The sequence below is a fragment of the Cetorhinus maximus genome, chromosome 22 (genome assembly GCF_964194155.1).
Source record: "Cetorhinus maximus chromosome 22, sCetMax3.hap1.1, whole genome shotgun sequence".
In the NCBI taxonomy this organism is placed as follows: Eukaryota; Metazoa; Chordata; class Chondrichthyes; order Lamniformes; family Cetorhinidae; genus Cetorhinus; species Cetorhinus maximus.
In genome coordinates, this window is record NC_135900.1 from 12,518,706 (window position 1) to 12,531,854 (window position 13,149).

Below are 13,149 nucleotides of genomic sequence, written 5' to 3' on the forward strand. Positions count from 1 at the left end.
TTTCCTTTAAGAGAAATCTCAGAAACCCATCTTTCAACAAGGCTTTCAGACACTTCTACTAATATTCCCAACCATAGCGCAGGACCTGTTTCCCTCTCTACTTCCGTTTGTGAAGTGCCCTTTTTAAAATTCTTTCACAGGATGTGGGCGTCACTGGCTAGGTAGCACTTAATTCACAATCCCTAAGTGCCCTTGAGAAGGTGGTGGTGAGCAGCCTTCTTGAGCCGTTGCAGTCCATGTGGTGTAGGTACACCCATGGTGCTGTTAGGGAGGGAGTTCCAGGATTTTGACCCAACAAGGTGAAGGAACGGCAATATATTTCCAAGTCAGGATGGTTTGTGGCTTGGGGGGAACTTGCAGATGGTGGTGTTCCCATGCATTGCCCTTCTAGGTGGTAGAGGTTGTGGGTTTGGAAGGTGCTGTCGAAGGAGCCTTGGTGATTTTCTGCAGATTTTTCTGCATCTTCTAGATGGCACACACTGCTGCCACTGTGCGTCAGTGGTGGAGGGAGTGGATGTTGAAGGTGGTGGAAGGGATGCCAATCAAGTGAGTTGCTTTGTCCTGGATGATGTCGAGCTTCTTCAGCAGTGTTGGAGCTGCACTCATCCAGGCAAGTGGAGAGTTTTCCATCACACTCCTGACTTGTGCCTTGTAGAGGGTGGGCGGACTTTGGGGTATCAAGAGGTGAGTTACTCGCCACAGAATTCCTAGCCTCTGACCTGCCCTTGTAGCCACAGTATTTCTATGGCTAGTCCAGTTCAATCTCTGGTCAATGGTAACCTCCCAGGATGCTGATAGTGGTGGATTCAGCAATGGTAATGCCATTGAATGTCAAGGGGCAATGGTTAGATTCTCTCTTGTTAGGGATGTTCATTGTCCAGGTCTTGCTGCATTTGGACATGGACTGCTTCAGTATCTGAGGAGTCGCAAATGGTGCTGAACATTGTGCAATCATCAGCGAACATCCCCACTTCTGACCTTATGATGGAAGGAAGGTCATTGATGAAGCAGCTGAAGATGGTTGGGCCGAGGACACTACCTTGAGGAACTCCTGCAGTGATGTTCTGGAACTGAGATGACTGACACCCAACACCCACAATCATCTTCCTTTGTGCTAGGTGTGACTTCAACCAGTGGAGAATTCCCCGCCTTCCCCCCACCCACCCCCCACCCCACCCCCACCCCACCCCCGATTCCCATTGACTCCGGATTTGCTCTGGCTCCTTGACGCTACATTTGGTCAAATGCTGCCTTGATGTCGAGGGCAGTCGCTCTCACCTCATCTCTTGAGTTCCTGTTAGATGTTTTATTAGTTGAAGGCACTTTATAAATTTAAGTTGCTATTGTTGTGAATTGAGTCAAATTGTTTGATTACCCCCAAGGACAATGGCCTGAATTTTTAGGATGATGGGGTCTTGTTTCCTGCCATCCGAAGAGTAGGCGGGCATCACATCCTCACCAGCTCTGGCTACCCCACTGCAAAGTTACGCTCCAATGAGCGTCAATTGGCAGCAGGCGGGATTTCCACCCCTCACCCGGGAGGAATTCCCGCCTTAGAGAGCTGCTGGTCAATCTGAATGGACGGTGGCTCTCCACTCCCTGCAATGATAGTGCTGCCGCGGACACAAAAGGAAGTTCAAGAAGATGTAGGAGACTAAGTCCGGGAACCGGAGACCCGTGTATGTTCTGGGGATCCCAGGGCGGGAAGGGTAGGGAAGGCCTGGGGCAGCACGAGGGGACGATCGCAGTCTCAAGGAGGAGGACGGGGTGGGGCGGGGGGTGGGGAGGGAGGTAGATCCAGAGGCTACCGGACCTTAAGAGGAGGGGAGGCACCTGGTTTCAGAAGTGGGCTTCTGATGGAGGGTCCCCCCTTCCTGCCCGGGGTGTAACTTTGTTGTATCTCGGGCTTCCCCCATTGAGGTTCAATTTAACCCCCAGCCTAAAAATTGGGGCTGGGCAGGAAACGGCCCTTAAGCAGCCATTAATTGTCCATTTAACGGCCTCAGCTGGGGCAAGGGAGGGCTTCCTGTCCGAGGCATTGCCCGGCCCAGCATAAAATCATTATGTGGTCAGGACGGGCGGGAACCCAGAGGCAATCCCTTCCCTTCAATTTCACACTTGCCCCCTGCCTAAAACTCCACTGCGTGGGGTGGGGGGGGGCGGGTGGAGCGTAAGCTTCTGGCCTAGGTAATACAGTGCACAAGAATGTGACTTGTCACTTATTAACCCAAGTCTGAATGTTGTCCAGGTCTTGTTGCATGTGGCTACCCTGCTGAGGGACCCTGCCACAGCCATTTCTGGAAGCCACGATGGGATTAAATGTCAATCAGGCACTTAACCTCCTGCCACCAGGATTCCTGTGCCCTTAAAGATGACGAGACCATCTCCAAGAGCCGCTGGCCAATCAGAGGGCCAACAGCCCTCCAGTCCCAGCAACGCAACTGGGAGCAGTGACCACTGCTGGTAGTGCAGGAGGTCTGGAGTAGCTGGATGGCCTAGACTACAGGTAAGTAGGGCAGGCCTGCCAGGGCTCGTCAGGTAGGCCTTAGCAAGGTGGTGGAGGGTGCCATTGTGGAAGGCAGGGTGACTTTACCAGCAGGGGTGGCATATGATCTTATGAAAACTGCTCACTGGTGCTCAGTCAACATTCTGTCAGGTCCACTCAGCTCCAGGCTTCATTCCAGACTTGGTCCAAATACGGACTAAGGAGTTGAGTTCTAGAGAGCAGCTGAGAACAGCTGTCTTCGACATCAAGCAACCATTTGATGGGGTTTGACCTCAAGGAGCCCCAGTAAAAGTGAAGTTAATGGGAATCAAGGCAATAACTCTCCTCTGGTTGGTGTTATACCTAGCACAAGTAAAGATGCTTGTGGTATTTGGAGGTCAATTACCTCAGTCCCAGGACATTGCTGCAAGAATTCCTCAGGGCAGTGTCCTCGGCCCAACCAACTTAAACTTTTTCATCAATGATCTTCCATCCATCATAAGATCAAAAGTGGGGGTGTTCACTGATGATTCCATTTGCAGCTACTCAAATAATGAAGCAGTCCGTGCCCATATGCAGCAAGATCTGGACAACATTCAGGCACAGGCAGATAATTGGGAAGCAAGCACACAAGTGCTAGGCAATGTCCATCTCCAGCAAGAGAAAATCTAGCTACCTCCCTTTGACATTCAATGGCACTGCCATTGTTGAATCTCCCAGTATCAGCATCCTGGGAGTCATCATTGGCTAGAAACTTAACTAGGCCGGGCACATAAATAATTTGGCTGCAAGAGCAGGTCAGGGAGTGGGCATTCTGAAGGGACCTCCCCGTAGCCTTTCCATCAAATGCAAATACCTTGAATATATTCAATGACCCAGCCTTCACTACTCTCAGTGGAAGAGAATTCCAAAGACTAACAACCCACTGGGAGAAAGAAATCCTCCTCATCTCCGTCTTAAATGGGATCCCCCTTATTTTTAAACTGTACCCGTAGATCTAGATTCCCACACAAGACAAAACATCCTCTCAGCATTTACCCTGTCAAGGCCGCTCAGAATCTTATATGTTTCAGTAAGATCACTTCTCATTCTTCTGAACTCCACTGAGTATGGGCCCAACCTGCTCAACCTATCCTCATAAGACAGGCCCTTCAACTCTGGAATCTGCCTCGCGAACCTTCTCTGAACTGCTTACAATGCACATTAATGAAATGGAAACCCAAATACATTACATCTCCCCTTATCAACCTGTCTGGTTATATATTCAAAGAAATCTAATATATTAATCAAACATGATTTCCCTTTTACAAAATCATGTTGACTTGGCCTGATTGTATTATGATTTACTAAATGTTCTGCCACTGCCTCTCGAATAATATTCTAGCATTTTCCCAATGACTAACTGGCCTATAGTTTCCTGCTTTATGTCTTCTTCCTTCTTGAATAGAGGTATTACATTTGCAGTTTTCCAATCCGATGGAATCTCGGGAATTTTGGAAGATTATAAGCAATGCATCCACTATCTATGCAGCCGCTTCCTTTCAGACCCTAGAATGCAGGCCATCAGATCCAGGGGACTTGTCAGCCTTTAATCCCATTCATTTTCCCAGTATGTTTTCTCTCGTGCTGTTAGTTGTATAAATTATGGTTAAGTGTCTACAGATGGGGGGCACTCATTGGATAATTACCAAAGGGTATAAGGAGACAGGTAGTGGGTGACGGAATAGGAATTCTGCATTTGTAATGTTACACTTTGTGAATAAATCTGAGACAGAGTAAAGATTTCTGAACTCCTCCTTCACCAACTGCCTGTCAGAAGTTTTATATGATAATAATTGTTGTAAGTTCCTCCCTCCCTTTTGCCTCTTGATTTTCTACTATTCTTGGTATGGTTTTTGTATCATCTATGTGAAGACAGATACAAAATACTTGTTCAAAGTCTCTGACATTTCCTTCTTTTCTGTTATTAATTGCCCACTCTCATCCTCTAAGGGACCAATGTTCACTTGAACTACTCTTTTTATATACTTGTAGAAATGTTGGTGCCACTTGATAGCACTCTTGACGATGCCTTCCATCACATTGCTGATCATAGCACCCTCGCCTTTGAATCAGAGGGTTGTGGGTTCATGTCCCACTCCTGGAAACCAAGAACTGTGATTGTACTCGAAAGAGTTGCAATCTGTGACTGTTGATAACTCGAAAGAGTATCACATTGCTGATGATTGAAATTATAATGACGGAGTTGTAATTGACAGGATTGGATTTGTCCTGCTTTTCGTGTGCAGGACATACCTGAGCAATCTTCCACTTTGTCAGATAGATGCCAGTATTGTAGCTGTACTGGAACAGCTTGGCTGGAGGTGCATCTAGTTCTGGAGCACAAGTCTTCAGCGCTACAGCCAGACTGTTGTCAGAACTCATAGCCTTTGCAGTATCCAATGCACTCGACCTTTGCTTGATATCACATGGAGTGAATTGAACTGGCTGAAGAATGGCTTCTTCAAAGTTGGGGACCTCAGAAGTAGACTGAGATGGATCATCCACTCGGCGCCTCTAGCTGAAGATTATTCCAAATCAAATAGCCAAAAATATAACTGACTTACTTTAAAGAAGAAAGAAAGCTTTGAAGGGAGTAGTCAGTATTTTAAGTACAAAGTGCTCTAAACACATATATAATAATTTTAATAAATGTTTAGCAGTAGATAGCTTCAAAGTAACACATTTTTTCTTACATATTTAACTCCTTATAAAATAGCTGTACTTTTATCCTGGATGTGCTGTAATGTAATAGTTCTGGGACAGGAATGCTAAAAATCAAATTCTTTTGCCCATGAGCTCCAAGCAAAATTGTTTCTTGCCAAATTTTCCACCTTTAGATTAGAGCTCCAAGGTAGATGCAGTCGGTTAGGATTAAGGATCATTTCTGTAGTAAATTTGGAATCTGATCAAAAGTTGAAGAATCCTGTCATCAGTTTGTGTTCATGTATGAAGGGGATTACTGTCTTCCAGCACTTTCAAGTGCAGCAATTCCTAATTCTCTTCCAATTCTGGTTGTCCTATCTGTCATGTTTTACACCTATTGTTTTGTATCTTGATTGGAGCTGGTAGAAAGTTCAGTGAACATTATCAGAGGGACCACTATAAGGGTTCTTGGTTAGATCATTAGGAAATCTTTTGACCTTTAAAACATTACTAAAGTTTCGTATGCACTAGCAAACCCACAATAAAACAATAGTTCACAGGCAATCTTGAAGAACTTTGTTGGATTGTTGATAATAAGCATCATGTTACACAACAAAAAAATGCATCTCTTATGAAGCAGTTTGCGAAATGTCAAACTCAGCTACAGAATCTTGTTCACCAAAAGCACTAGATCTTTGATCAGTCATGCTACCTATGTTAAGTTCTTATGGAAGAAAGATATTGCGAATCAATGTAAAATGTTAATAATCTTCCACCTGTCACGTTTCTGTCACTCGTTGTGTCAAGTTTATCTAATATTTCCTATGTAAACTTGTCACACTGCAATTGCAACCTCCCACTTGAGGTGGCACTGTGGTGCTTAAGTTTTTGCATTTCCCAGCTCCTCAGCCTGTGGTTCAGGTACTCCATGGCTCCAACCAGGTCTACTTTTCTTTCAAAGTTACAGTATGTTTTGCTATTCAGCTACAAATAAAATCAGAATATTATATAAAAACATGGCCAGAAGATATGGCTTTGAAATGGGGACTGAAGAATTACCACTGTGCACTCTGGTCCCATTATCCTCAGCCATCTAAACTAATTTTACCTGAAAACTACACTTGGTGTGTATCATCAAAGGACATCAGTGAGTTTATGTTCTAACGGGTTGCTGTTTAATAAAATGTTTTTACAATTCTGACTGGAACCTTCCACAAGTTGTTTTCTTTAAAGCTCGTGATAAGGTTATTCACTGACCTTGCAACCAGAACTGCAGATAAGTGAAATGTAATAAATTATCAAACATCAATGGACAACAGATTTATGATTTAGCCCTGCCGATCATAACTAATTAAACCTTCTTGTCCATCTGCTTTACTTCCTCATGTTAATTCCTTTTTCTTTCTGAAATGAGATCAGGGACCATTCAACCTGCTCTGTTTACAGCTCTTAAAATGCACTCAGCAGTTTTGCACAGGGGTGCTATTGCCTTGACATGTCATTACTTTATTCCCTGGCGCAAACACTATCTGACTTTTGAAAGCCTCTTGCACAATTACATCCGCTTGACATATAAAAGTGATTTAGCTACTTGCAGGAAGAAAATTATGTAATTGACGATCTAAATATGACCCTGGTCCCTACAATTAACAAAGATAAATATTACTAATCAACTTGCGTAGACTATTAGAGTAATTAACTTTCTGTGGCTCATGCAATTTTCTTAATGACATGTTTTTTATTGTTTGTTATGCAATAATTATCACCAATAAATCTGTGTTCCATTTTCAGAGCCACCTAAAGCATTTAGCATCGTCATCTTGAGGTCTGTAAAAGTTTACTTCTGCAATGAACCAAAGACTATTTATTAGAGAACATGCAATTTGAGTTTCTGCTGTTTGATCTGTGACAATAAGTTAATTTAAAATAAAGAACCAATGACTATAAAATAAATAAGATCAACTTCACATGGTGGTACATAAGGTGTGATGTGCTGGGGAAGTGACAGACTCTTTTGGATCTCATGGCCTTAAGCCGCTGGCATGAGGCTAAACCCCCTTATGTTTGAAAATATGATCTTTCAACTTTCAACTGACTGGAAATTTTGCAATTTGAACTGAAACAGAGCAAACTGCTTAAAAATGCAAGGCCACGTTTAAGGTGAAGCTGAGAATGAAACAAATTCCCCTCAGGGGAGTGTGAAGAGAGAGACATTTCCTATAATACAGACACCCATCGAAACTCCTAACCGTCTAAGGAACAGGCATTAAAAACGCAAAGTGCTGGATATCGAAACAATGGCTGCCAGACACAGGCACGTCCAAAGCCTCTTGGAAATGCACAATGGGTGAAGTATTTCAAGGCAAGGATGTCCAGCCACTAGAGAGAGATTGCAAGTGACACAGGGGGTCTCAAAAAAGTCTTCAGCAGAGGCTGAAGGCTGTTCTCTCTCCTTCACTCTCCTTTGGAACGCCAGAACTCTACCAGAAACCTACCAACGAACCGAGATCTCCTCATAATTGCGATACCTTCTACGCCTGACTGCATCCAAGAAACTAGCTAACCTAAATCGACTGCAGCATTTAAAATCTACGCTTCAAAGACAACCGAGGGATGCTTAACCATACATCCTTTTATCTTTTTTTATTGGACTCTAAATCCCCTTATTCCTGATACCTGTGTATGGGCTGAATTTTCCCAGAATTGCACTAAGTGCGGTAGCGGGTGGGTAAAATGGAGTCCTATCCGCAGACAAAAATGGCGGGTTTTCACGCTGTATCATCCCAAACCCGCCTCATTATTTATTCACTCCTGCGAAACATGCTGTTTCCATGGCGAGCGGGCTCTAATTCGCCCACCTGCCATCATCCTGCTGTTGCATCACCCCGGCCGCCATCTTTAAAAGGCAGCCGCCAGCAAAGCGCTCATTGCCACCGTAAATGCTCACCTATCCAGTGACGCCCACATCCCATAAATAAATAACAAAAACACTTTCACGCAGGTAAACGAATTCATGAAAGAGGTCACGAATGGTGTGGGTCCATAGGGACACCCACAGTGCTGTTAGTGAGGGAGTTCCAGGTTTTTAACCCAGTAACAATGAAGGAACGGCGATATCGTTCCAAGTTAGGATGGTGTGTGCCTCACAGGGGAATTTACAGGTGGTGGTGTTCCCATTCATCTGCTGCCCTGGTCCCTCTAGGTGGTAGAGGTCAGGAGTTTGGAAGGTGATGACGGGAAACGCGGCCCACCATCAGCGGGCTGAGCGGACGATCGCGACCTGCCTTCACGCCATTGTGAAGCAGGTCATGCCATATTTTCAGCACACGCCGCCTATCACCCCCACCACCAGCAGGCTCGGGAAACTCCGCCCCATTTGTGTGTGTGTGAGTGTTTGGACCCAAACGTCGGCATGAGGGCCGAATGCTTGCGTTTTTATTATTCTTCTCAGGTTTAGTGATTAATAAATTTTCTCTTTCCTTGACGCAAGAAACCCTTGTTTGATTGGCTTCTTATTGCTCGCAGCTTAAATAGTTAAATACATTCTGATTTGGAAAAAGCATAGCCTCATGAAAATGAAACATAAACCTTGATTGTGATCAACCAAGGAGGTTGAATAGAGGGGTAAAAGCAAAAAAACTGCGGATGCTGGAAATCCAAAACAAAAACAAAAATACCCGGAAAAACTCAGCAGGTCTGACAGCATCTGCGGGGAGGAGCACAGTTAACGTTTCGAGTCTGTATGACTCTTCAACAGAACTAAGGAAAACTAGAAAATAGGTGAAATATAAGCTGGTTTAAGAGGGGGGGGAGGTGGGACAAGTGGAGCTGGATAGAGGGCCAGTGATAGGTGGAGATTGCCAAAAGATGTCATAGACAAAAGGACAAAGAGGTGTTGAAGCTGGTGATATTATCTAAGGAATGTGCTAATTAAGGGTAGAAAGCAGGACAAGCAAGGTACAGATAGCCCTAGTGGGGGTGGGGTGGGGGGAAGGGATCGAAATAGGCTAAAAGGCAAAGATAAAACAATGGATGGAAATACATTTAAGAATAATGGAAATAGTTGGGAAAAGAAAAATCTATATAAATTATTGGAAAAAAAAGGGGGATCGGAAAGGGGGTGGGGATGGAGGAGCGAGTTCATGATCTAAAGTTGTTGAACTCAATATTCAGTCCAGAAGGCTGTAAAGTGCCTAGTCGGAAGATGAGGTGCTGTTCCTCCAGATAGAGGGGAGCCAGTTCACCCCTTCTCATCTGGTCATAACGCTGCAATAATTGAAACTGATTTCCAAGTGAATGCAACCTGTCTATAACCCTCAATGCCCCAAAGGGAATTGAAAGTTGTGATTGGAGCTGGAAGCTCTAATGAGTTCAAACAAAATTGTGTCATTTCCATCCATTGTGAACATTAGTTCTGCAGGTTGAAATTTTGTTTGATGGCTAAGCCATTGTTTGATAATGCCAAACCAAGAGTTTTATTGATGTCTCTTCTCTTCACGCTGAGCTCCCCATCCAGCATTGCCTATCTAAGCACTTTACTTTGCCTTGATCCTCCTGATTAGCTTCATCTTCACAACCAACTCTAGAATAATTAACTCATTGAAGATTCTCACTGTTCAGTGTACGTGAAGGTCCCAGTGGTATCACCCACTTTTCAAATATGCCGACCCTTTTGCCATCATTAATCTTCAGCTTCAATCTTGTTGCATTCGAGAGCTTCACACTAATAGCTAAAGATTTTTGCTGGTTTCTAGTTTGAACAGATGTCTGTCCTTCCCGTAAACCTCCCATTGAGATTGTTCCATTCCATCCCAATTTGTCCTTGAAGTTCTTTCAAGCAATCATCAGTAGAAGCCCTGAAAGACAGTCCAAATTCCCGTCAAAATTGAACTTTTCACCACTGCCCACTTAAGCAACCTTTCATCATATTTCTCCTCACTCTCACATCACATTTCAACAATAGCTAATGAATTGTTTATTTCAGTAACACTGAACATGCAACTTTACATTTAATGGTGAGAAAAATTCTATCAGCAGATTTTATTTCCCATTTAGCTGTGCAAAATGCTGGTTAGAAATTTCCTACAAAATCATGCTCCTGCAAAGTAACTGAACATGTTGTTTTGCCAGGATTCTTAGTGGTCCCCTGAAGTATGTCATTAGATGGATTGCATTGCACAATGGGCTGAATTTGTGCTGTACCATTCTATGGTCAATTTCATTGCCCAAAAACAAAATGAGATTCTTTTAAAAATGAAAATGAGATAGGGCATCTGCTTATGTTAACTGAATGGTTTCAAGATAGCTTCCACTGGTTTGGTAAATGCAAAGTGCAGCGTGAAAGACAATATAGGTGTTTCCCACTTAAGAACGTAAAAAGTAGGAGTAGGTGTAGGCCATTTGACCCTTCGAGACTGCTCTTTCATTCAATATAATCATGGTTAGTCTTCTACCTCAATGCCATCTTCCTGCACTTTCCCCATATTCCTTAATTCAAATTCAAAAATCTATCGATCTTTGTCATGAATATACTCGATGATGGAGCATCCACATGTGGTAGAGAATTCCAAAGATTCACAACCCTTTTACTTCTGAATTCAGGGCATGCATCTCAAAATAAAATACAAATTGCAAAACAGTCGTGACTGCGTGGCCAGGTTTCCCTCATGGATTTGATCCACCTGGCGCGCATCATCTGCCAAGTCATAACAAAATTGGGAGCTCTTTGCGGGATATTTGAAATTCCTTGATTGGTTTGGAGTTGGTGAATCTTAAGGTTATGAGAATGAGAAGCACTTTGAATTCAGGAGTTGGTGTGAGGTATTTTTAAAGTGGTGAGACTGCAAAAATGGCTGTATCCATGGCTAAAACTTTTTTGGAAGTAGAAGATACCACTCTGCTTGGGTTACAAAAAGTATCTAAGGGTAAGTTAACAGAGATAGCAGATAATTTGCAGTTGAGGTTACCTGTAGGGACAAAGAAAGCAAACATAGTTGAAGTGATAGCACAGCGTTTGGTGGTAGTGATACCTGACACTGGTGAGTCACAGCTGGAGTAGTGAGGCCTCAGCTAGAAATGAAGAGGCTTGAATTTGCACAAGCAATGGAAATGAAAAAACTTGAACTAGAGGCAGCAGAGAAAGAAAGGGCAGAGTAAGAAAATTAAAAAGAAAGAGAAAGGACATTCCAAATGGAACTGGTGAAAAGGCAGGAGAAAGAAAAAAGACAGGAACAGGAATTTGAAATGGTGAAGTTAGAAAAGGAAGAAATAGAGAAGGAAAGAGACAGAGAGTACTGGCTTAAAAAGCTGTATTTTGAAAAAGAGACATCAGGTGTGGAGGAAAGTTCTGATGATGAGACAATCTTTAACTTAAAACCCAATGGGGAGATGTTTAATTTTGTGCAAGCTTTTCCGAAGTTTGAGGAAAGAGATGTGGAGGCGTTCCTTATTTCATTTGAGATGATAGCTAACAGATGAAATGGCCACAAGAAAATTGGACATTGTTGTTACAACCTAGGTTGGTGGGTAGAGCACATGAGGTTTATGCTTCACTGTCAGAAGAAATGTCAGTGGATTATGATTTGGTAAAAACAAGGGGCTATTTTGAGTGCATATGAGTTGGTTCCTGAGGCATACAGGCATAAATTTAGGAATATGAGAAACAAAGAAGCATAGAGAATAGGAGCAGGAGTAGGCCATTCGGCCCTTCGAGCCTGCTCTGCCATTCATCATGATCATGGCTGATCATCCAACTCAATAGCCTGCTCCCGATTTCTCCCCATATCCTTTGATCTCTTTCACCCCAAGAGCTATATCCAACTCCTTCTTGAAAACATACAATGTTTTGGCCTCAACTATTTTCTGTGGTAGCAAATTCCACAGGCTCACTGCTCTCTGGGTGAAGAAATTTCTCCTCATCTCAGTCCTAAATGGTCTACTCTGTATCCTCAGGCTGTGACCCCTGGTTGTGGACTCCCCCACCATCGGGAACATCCTTCCTGCATCTACCCTGTCTAGTCCTGTTAGAATTTTATAGGTTACGATGAGATGCCCCCTCGTTCTTCTGAACTCCAGCGAATATAATCCTAATTGACTCAATCTCTCCTCATATGTCAGTCCCGCCATCCCAGGAATCAGTCTGGTAAACCTTCGCTGTACTCCCTCTATAGCAAGAACATCCTTCCTCAGATAAGGAATCCAAGACTGCACATAATATTCCAGATTTGGTCTCACCAAGGCCCTGTATAATTGCAACAAGACATCCCTGCTCCTGTACTCGAATCCTCTGGCTATGAAAGCCAGCATACCATTTACCTTCTTTACCACCAACTGCACCTGCATGCTTACCTTCAGTGACTGTTGTACAAGGACACCCAGGTCTCATTGCACATTCCCCTCTCTCAATTTATAGCTATTCAGGTAATAATCTGCCTTCCTGTTTTTGCTACCAAAGAGGATAACCTCACATTTATCCACATTATACTGCAAAAAGAAAACAGCCTGGGCAAACTTATATTGAGTTTGAGAGAGTAAAACAAAGTAATTTTGCCGGTGGATATGGGTACTAAATATAGAGATGGCATATGCAGCTCTTAGAGAAGTAATTCTTTTGAAAGAATTTAAAGATTCAATTCCTTCGGTAATGAGAACTCATGTGGAGGAACAGAGGGTTAAAACAAGCAGCAGAGATAGCTGATGATTATGAGTTAGTTCATAGATCTAAGCCTTTTTTCCCTCACCTTTTAAATCAGAGAAGAATAGAAAGTGGGAAGATGAAAGAAAGGTGGGCAGTCAGGGAAGAGAAGGAGTAGATGGAACTTCCCAGGAAGCTTTTTCTCAGATAAAAAGGAAGGTGCTGAGGGTAGAAGTGATGCTTGAAAACTGAGGTGTTTTCGTTGTAATAAAGTTGGGCACACAAAGTCAGTGTGTTGGAAATTACAGGGAAAATCTTTTGGGATTATTGGGATGCAGAAAAGTTC